The following is a 9241-nucleotide window of genomic DNA, read 5'->3' on the forward strand; positions in this document are numbered from 1 at the left end:
TGAAGCACTGCAGAAACTTTTATGCTTAGCATGCGAATGAGATAATCTTAGAGTCCCTTGCTTAAATATTTTTTCTTTCCTGCCAGGTATATACTGTTATGTAAAAATAATTTTAGTGAATGATAATTGAAGCAAGTATATACATCTTATTCATCATATTTGCGCAAGAGCTAAAAACGAATATGCCCACCTCCTACAAATGACAAAGTCTCAGATGAAACACTGGATACTTCAGCTAGGGCATATCCATGACTTTGTTGATGCGACATATTCAATGCTACTAAAATTCAATGTCGGAATTAGTTTCGACAAGATTTTATTCCTTTCCGGTCCAGTCCAATAAGCTCTGCTCTTAACAAAGATTGTGCCGCAGGAGAACGTCACAACAACTTTAGAAGGATGAACAAAGACTGAAACGTCTCGCACCTCTGTCGGGAACACCTCAACTCTCTCGACGCACAGCACGACGTAGGCGAAGTTCAGGAGCAGATTCACCCTCATGATGAGCATGGTGAGTGGCAGCGACAGACCAAAGGCCACCAGTGTAGCGTGGGAGGCGACAGCCAAGCCGTCGTTGACATGAGGTGAACGACAGTGAACAGGTGGCCGTAGTACTTCACCAGGAAGTAAGCGACTGCCATCGCCGGCGCATTTCCAACCACCACGTCCCACTTGGCAACCTTGTAATCACGGATCACCGTCTTCTTGTCGGTCGCCGGGCCGCCGTAGTACACGAAGAACAACGTGAACCTGCAACACACGCATTTAGGTAGCTCAAAAAAAATGAACCGACTATTGGCGAAAATGGTGTAAATTCCCTAGTGCAAACTTTTGCTTCAAGGAATGATGACGTGAGAGGAATAAATTGATCTCTTGAATGATATTATGTTGATACACTGCATGCTCCAACAGACTCCCATTTATTGTTTATAAAGAAACATGTAGAATTCAAGAACCCCGAAACCCTTGCAGCTTTGTCATGCAAAAAATGATGTCTCTGATCTTTTCCTTACAACATAAGATGCACCACGAAAGCGAACCGTGATAGTTTATCGTATATTGGACATTGATAACAAAGAGCTTGCACAATGTCGATTGTTGTTTGGTAGCAATGGTAACAATTTTAAAGGATGCAGTCACTTAATGAATAATGGCATATATATATATATATATATATATATATATATATATATATATATATATATATATATAGACGACAATTGTTACTGGACATGACTAAATGTTACTGCCTGCTGAAGAATAGCGTACACGTGCACTCAGTGTATGGGTAGTACAAGACAGCATTGGGCTGCAGAGGTAGCACACCAACTCAATATGTATCATACAATTAAGTATTCAGGTCGAGGCGCGAAACGCCTTGGCGTTTTCGCTTTGAACGCTAGGCAAATCATGTTGCGCGTCACAATTGAACTGAACGAGAACGTATGCCGAACTACACGCACCGCGCATTTTTCTCTGTTATTGCACTGAAAGTCGGTGCAGCCACAAAACAACCAAAGGGAAGCTAATATCAGTTAGGGTCATGATGCACAATTTCAAACCACCGCTTCAGATGGCGAAACCACCACGGTGAGCCAAGAGTATTGCTAGAAGCATGAGATGTGCGTGAGAGAGAGAGAGAGAGAAAAAGATGTATGAAAGAAGAAAAGCGTGCATATGAAGGCTTATGCAATCTATTCAGGTACGTAGCCAGGATATTGTTTTTTTTTTCGAGTTGGGGGTGGGGGCAATTTGTTTTACATACCGTCTTTTCATGGCAAACGTAAACATTGTTACCCGAGTATAAAGAATGAGCTTATCTTTATAAGGAAATTAGAAAAAGTGGAATGCAGCCCCAGAGGGGGGTTATTCAGCGATGGAAAGTAAATTTCGACACTGCAGTAAACGAAGTGTGCCTTCACCAGAAAGAATGTTTTCCTACCTAATAACCTCGACAAGAAAGGCCACACAGAGTCGGTACAGGGAAACAAGTGTGAAAAAGAAAAAAAAGGAAACTTTGGTGGTCACTTATGCATGTGCGGCAAAAAAAAAAAATCTGACGCTTTTTCTGTCGAACTTGTCCCACTCCATCCTAACAACGGGCCTGTGAGAAAAACAGAGAGCCATTTATGGCAGAAATTCTTAAACAAGGTACAGACACATGCGAGAAAACAATTTTATTGTCTACAGGCAAATAAAGCAAAGATTCTTTCCTAACAAGAAGGAGGCGGAACGTTAACATTCATTTTAGCAAGCAACTTTAAAGAATGGCGTTGCCAATGGTTACTCAAATAATGAAGGTTTCTATAAAAAAAACGAACATGTGGAATGTCTGAAGAGAGCGCTTCACAATGCGTTTTTCATGCATTGCGGTTTTCATATAAACGCAGTGCTAACTTCGTGGACACTGACTTGCAGCCGCTGAATGGACATTAGGGCAAACCTGTTTTCTCGACCAGAGAAGACATGTTTGAAGATGCAGTGCGGTCCGTCGGACTGTTGAGCAGCATCACTAGATGACGCCGTGAGAGCAGTGACTGGCTTTAAAGAGCGTGGATGAGGAGGCTTCATACTGCGAATGAGAACTAACCGTCAGAGTGACTGTCTAGGCGGAGTGAATCGTCAAGCCGATAAATATGAAAGGACCTTCGCGCACACCCATTTAAGAAGACTCATATATGCGGCGGAGCTCGTGCTGAAAGTCTGAATTGTTTTGGTTACCAATCCGATGCCTAAATCACTGCTGCGCGAAATGCCCTTGCATGGCGGTCGAACTGAGTCAACTCATTTTCAGCCTACGCTAACTTTCGCCATATACCGGTGTCAACATGATCGAGTGCATACAACGAGCGCCGATGCGGCAGATGAAACGCTTTAGAACAATTGATGCCTTCGCTCGCAGAATGTCAGAGTGACACGTCTGCCTCAATGCTGGGCGCAGATACATTGCTTCCACCACTTGGTACTTGCCATTGACCACCGGTTAACGTGGATTCTTGCGGTTAAGGCAGCCACTTCGAAAGTAAACCGAGTGCAAAGAGGCGTCAGAAGGTTACATGAGCGCGGTAGTAACTTCTCTACCAAGTAGGTGCGCCGACTCTACCAAGCCGCATCTACGTTCATGCTTCCGTATGCCCTCCTAGTAGTAACTCTCCCACCATCCAGGAGGGAGCAGCTAGAGACGGAATAAAGACGTAGTCATAAATATAGTGGGCCTTTAAAGCACTCACCGCTCGCTGCAACGCCGTCAGAGGTTAGAGAATGGTCGCTTTATTTAGCATGCTCGAACAATCACTGGGGCACATTGACCACCTTCACAGTGTTCTGACTGAAAGAGCCCTGCTGGCCAGACTCCGCAGCCAGCCATTCTCTCAAACAGGAGGTCAATGTGAGATGTATGAGCACATGATAATGGAACCGCCCGTGCCAGTCACCATGCCTCCATCACACAACCATCCTGCATACGTTCACCTGTTTCTCGGTAATCCGACCAAACAGCACACGCCGGCTGCCGAACTGCAACACGCACGAGCAGCTGGAAGGAAGATTCGTGGTGTTGACGTATGGATTGACCCCTGCGGCACCGCAGCCTGCAGCAATCTGGCTAGGGTTGTGGGCAAAAATTGCCGGCTACCTTTTGCGGCAAACTCTACCACGGCAGATCTAGCAGGTCTTCACCTACCATTGGTGTCCTGGGCTGATGACCCTCCTGAGCAACCAGTGGCAGTCCTTCACGACTCCAAGCCGGTGCTTCTGTGCATCGTGAACCACTGACCATTTGGGTTTACAACATTTTTGCTGTGGTTCATGTTCTCCCTTATGCCTGCTGTTGTTTACATTTCAATTCATAGGATGCCAGCACACATTCAAATTGCCCAAAATTAGGAAGTCTGTAACCTTGCCACATTCGACCACTAACTGGGTTTGTTGTGCTGCTTACACGAGCAGTCTCTGCCTATGGTTTTTCAAGACAGTGGTTGAATATATCACAACCCTCCATCCAGGTGTGAGAGTAGCATTGTCCAAGCCTCTCCCAGACGGCGGCCTCTCTAAGCTGAAGCGCGTGACTATCTTTCGCCTGAGCACGCGTTGTGTGAACAGTGTAGTGAATGTAGGCCAAGGGTGGCTTTTCTTCACCAGACTGCGAACGTTGCAGCGACGCTGACACACTTGAACGCCTTGTCTGTGCTTGTTCAGAGTTGGCGCAGTAAGGCTTACCGGTTACCACTGCCTACAAGCAACAGAGCCTCCCTGCGACCCCCCCCACGGCTTCCTGTTCCCTTCATCTCCTAGCCACTGGAATCTCCGCTGCCTGTTGTAGTTTCTGGAGGCGACTGAAATCTCTCCCCGCCATTAGGCACCCGCAAATTGCTAGAAACTTGCTCTCCCTAAGACATCGCTCTTATTGGTCGAAACCTCGGCCATGCTGATTTTTCTTTTGTCTTTCCATTATCTCTGTTCAACTTTCTTCTTTATTTTCCCTTCGCTGATGCTGTGCCGTACTCCCTATTGGGCTGCAGAAATAAACGCTATTTCTGCAAACAACAACAACACTACAACTACTGCAACTACTAAGACATTGCGGTAAATGGGTAAAATCGTTTGGCGGGCGTGTTTCTCAAAGTTCTGAGCACCCCACATCATTGCAATCATTGGGCGACTTATGAAGCAGGCACTTAGGCTGTGCCCCACACCTCAAAATACGTTCAGTCGGCGGATAACACCAAAGTATCGAGAGTATAGAGGCAGATGCACAAGTTGTGGTGTTCATATTCGAAGGGATGGTGACCCTGAAATTTGTGCAATGCGTGTTTTTTGCAGTAAGTGTTTTGTTCAGTTCCAGGAAGCATAATTCACGCACTCAAATTCGTGTATTTTCGCTAAATAGTTTAATATTGCTCTACTGATGTGGACCATTTTTTGTTTAGGTTTCGCGTCACCAAATTAGACAGTGACTTCGATGCATAGGTGGCTTGGCCACGTGATCACACAGAGCTGTGACGCACATCGTGCTGAGTTTCATGCGCTCTTACACGCACGTGCACAGAAGCGTCAGCAAAACAAACGCGTTAACAGTCGCCATGGCCAGCTGCAGTAGCATCCAGGCAGTTGCAAAACAAATGGCGGTCAGAAGGAGAGAAAGCATTTATATTTACAACGTATGTACAAAATATGGACGAAGGCGCCGCCCGATGCTAGATGCGCAAGCCTTTTATAGGCGCCGATACGCTGAAGGAGCAAGGGGCAGCTCCGCTGTTGGAGGTGCGTGGCGTCTCTGATGTACAAGGACGCGTCGAGTGTCTCTTCTAAAGCACCCAGTGTCATTGACGGACGCCCTCAGTTTCTCTGCAAGAGACGCCAGCACACTCGTCACTACAGATCTGGTGTGACATCACGCCAACTGCCGTTGCTTCTCCTATTCTCAAACGTCAATGTTTCTGCTCAAGCGATGGGTCTAGATCGTGAGAGTGCGCATTCAGCAAAACTTTTAAAAGTGAAACAAAACATATTCTAGGCGTTTGTTTTGTTCTACCGTTCGTGTGGAGAACCCTTGCATAAAGAGGAAACCCAACACAGGCTTAGGATAGCCTCAAATTTTGGTAGCACCGCCCCTTTAAATTAATGAAACGCAAACGCTGAATAAACTAAACGCAAACACAAACACTGAAACGCAATTAAATAAAACACAAACGCACTCACCATTAGCAGAAACCGAGGAAACTTTAGTCTGAAAGCACGCTAACTCAAGCAGAGAAACATGGCGTCCGGCCCGTGAGTCATTGCTGCACCAGAAAGGTCACTCTGTCAAATCTCTGAGGTGTAAGCGAAACATTGCCCACACCGGAAAAAAATTAGGGTACCCTTAAGCTTCGCCTTTAAGAATTGAAAGCGATAGCGAAATGCAACCCCTAGTGCGCCCGTCAAACGCTCGCGCGCACAAATGGTACATACAAATTTTTTATCTAAAACATGAGTTGCATGACCTGCAATATACACGCTGCGCGCTCGCTATTTCGGAAGACAGAAGGAGTCTGACAACGCCCCACAGATCGCAGCACATTATCAAGCGTTTGCTGTTTGCTTGATCAACGCCTCTGGAAAGGCATGATATCTTTCCCACTAGATAAACATAATTGTGTATTTTTAGAGCTGTTTGGAAGTTCCTGTGTGTTTTTAGCGGTGTTGGCTGCATTATACTGGCCTTTTCCGACGTAGTTTGAGGCCTTCTGAATGCGCCTACAAATCACCAAATTGGCTAGTTTTTGCAGTGATACCTATCGAACATAATCCGTTAAAAGAACCCTCAATCACTTTTTCAAGTAACCATGAAATGAATTCACTAGAAGAGCCTATTGCGTCACAAGTTCGATGCTGCAAAAATTTAGGAATTCGTCCACTCCGAGTGGAGCTACAAAGGTTTGTCGCATGCTGCAATTGTATTTTCTCATCTCTCATCCTGACAGAAGCGCGTGAAGCTAAGCAGGGAAGGGTGGCAGGGGCAAAGAACCTACGTCACCCATGCCTCGTGACCTTGAGCACGTCTTTTTTTTTATTGCTTCGAATGCACGCCTTTTTCAGTGTGATCGCGCGTGCTCGCGTGGACAAGTAGCGGCCTCCATCTGCAATCTCTGGAACGAGCTTTTTCGCCCACAGACGATTTTCGCTCAACCCCAATGGGGCCGACGCTGACGGCGGATTTTCTGCGACACGAGCTCTCTAACGCTATTGCGTTAAATATATCGACAATCTTACTGATGGGAACCATGATAGAATGAGAAGCAGCAGTGGTGTGCACGCCGTTGACCCGGCTGAAACGGGCGTCGACGCTGGTGCTGGATAGACGGTTTTGACGCATAACTCAGTGTAACATTTACTCGAGTAAATGGTTCTATGAAACGCGAAGCCAAAGGAGGCGGGTTGAGTTTCGTGTAGTTAGTTTCATTGCACATAAACCGATTGAAAGAGTGCTCCCGCTCCACGTGTGGTCGAGCGTTGCGGGCGGTGGCGAGCGCGAAGCGAGAGAGAAATGTCTTGCGAACATGTGAAGGAACAACATGGGAGAAGTCGACAGCTGCCGTGGGTTAGGGAAAAAGTAGCGTAAGCACACAACTGCCACTAGACTTACTTGGCATTGTTTCAGCAATTGCGGCGGGGGAAACGTGGTTTGGCGCGTCAATATGGAGACCAGGAGAGACAGAGTTACACAAGCTAGTCGAAGAGCTGCTTCGCATCTAATAAGACACTCGAGTGACTCACATGCCTAAGATTACAAGCTGGTGGCGTTCATATTGCCAAATACCTTTCACCGAGAGAGACAGCCCAAGCCACTCTATACACGGAGAGCCCGAAAAACAGAACTTCAGTAAAGAATAAAACGGCTTCGACGACCCGTGAACACGTTTAACCTCACTTGCATCTATGTAACTCCAATATTCTTTGTCGACTGCCTCCGTCCTTGAAAGGCGTCTCAAAGGCGGGAAAAACTAACAGTGTAAACAATTTGCTACAATTGGGACACCCGCAGGTTGAATGAGTGTTTATGCAGCACTCCAGTTATTCGTACATTGCTCGCCGACGCAAACGCCATGGTTGATGAACTTGCTCATCAGCCTCGGCAAATCAAGCGGACGACCACTTTTAATATTTACGTTGTATTATCTTTCGTACCGCGTGGTTCTTTTATCCGTTTCCTTTAGAAAATTGTTGTGTTCATTGTACGTGTGGTGGCCGAAACTTCAAGGGATATCTGTCATAATATATGATGCGCGCGGGTTGAAATGTGCAGAAACAAAACAGTATGCCGTGCGGTGGCGACTTGTGTGGCCTTTTGAATGTGTGCGCCGTGTGGGGGCGAATCGCGTATGTGCCGCGCGGTGGCGAAGAGGATGGCGATCGCGTGCGTGGTGTGTCTCGAGACAGCGTGGGTCGTGCACGAGTCGGAATTGCAAGGCTAGGCTCTCCTTCGCTGGGCGTCCGGTCCATGGGAGAACCCGGAGCCCTACCTCCTGCTGCCTCGACTTAGAGCACTGCCGTCTGCTCCGCTACGAGGAGATCGGGCCAGGGAACGTGCACGAGGCCGGGCCAAGGGCTCTACGCTGTGGGCAGACGGACAGACTCAGCGTTCGGCCCACGAGCACGCACAGGCCGAGGGCGTCCACCGTGGAGCGGGTCCCTTGGGCGCAGAGTCCCGGCATAAGGAGCCACAGAGTGGACCTTCTTGACTTCACGCGGCCAGACCGAACACCGAGCTACGGCATCGGACAGATGGTCTACGCACGGCGCCTTCAACTCGGCAACTTCATCGGCTCCAACAACAAACTGTACGCTACTGCTTGACTATTTCGCGTAACAGCCCTCATGTCAAATTTAATTGCTTTTCTCTATTCGTTGAGTCCTGTCGTGTCTGTAAAAGTGTCTTACGCGTGTTTGTCCACCTGCGTGCTGCGTTATTCGTTCTGGAGCCACGTTAACATTACGTCCTGAATCCACGTTAACATTACAATATCTCATTATTGCACAGCAGTGGGGTGCTCAATACCTCAACAAACTTGTCCGTAACACGTTTTTACTCACTTACCTCAAGGCCTTAGTAGCAGTAGTAGTAGTGTTTCATCGAGGAAGCTCTGCACGCGGTGGGTTGTTGCCTTCTCTGTAGTAGTAGCAGTGGGGCTATTTGATTTCAGGCCTCTGGCAGCTCTCTGGCAGCCATAGCTAGCAAGAGGTAGCCAGAGGGTCAGTCAGCTAGTTCCGGTCTGACAGGAAACTGCGTCATGGTCACGTGTGTGGGAAACTCGAGACAACCCGAAGCTTCCCAAAGATCACAAATCGAATGCTGGGTGAGCAGGCGTAACCAAACTCTATCTTCATGGCAGCGAACGAAACAATGCGTCACGTGTATGTTGGTTTTTTATGCATTATCCGCTTGGAAATAGCTAAGCTCGCCAGAAAGCTGAAATAATATTGTCGAGCGTAAGCATTTGAGGTACGACTTCGTACGCTCGCATAGGTCACTCGCCGCGTCCGTGAACGAAACAGCCAGCTGGCGCACGCTGCCTCGAGAACAATACAAGGTGAGCCGCCGCGACGCTGACGGCTTATCAAGCTCACGTCTCTTTGGTACACGTATCAGTCACTGCACAACACGACGCGAAGTCACGCGAGAGTGATCGGGCCCCCAAAAGAGCTCCAGGATATATATTTGCTCAGCTATCGCGTATTATACGTCACAAACACACGTTGA

The 9241-nt window shown here is 47.5% G+C and overlaps 1 long non-coding RNA gene across 1 annotated transcript; it reads right to left on the reverse strand.

Moving 5' to 3' along the window:
* Positions 1-299: 299 nt before the first annotated feature.
* LOC142768748 (uncharacterized) lies at positions 300-8871 on the reverse strand. Its single transcript, XR_012885428.1, has 3 exons — positions 8579-8871; positions 5701-5783; positions 300-750 (listed from the first exon to the last, which is right to left on the reverse strand). It is a non-coding gene; the product is annotated as an uncharacterized LOC142768748 (long non-coding RNA).
* Between the last annotated feature and the right edge of the window lie 370 nt (positions 8872-9241).

Source organism: Rhipicephalus microplus, chromosome 8 (assembly GCF_043290135.1).
Source record: "Rhipicephalus microplus isolate Deutch F79 chromosome 8, USDA_Rmic, whole genome shotgun sequence".
In the NCBI taxonomy this organism is placed as follows: domain Eukaryota; kingdom Metazoa; phylum Arthropoda; class Arachnida; order Ixodida; family Ixodidae; genus Rhipicephalus; species Rhipicephalus microplus.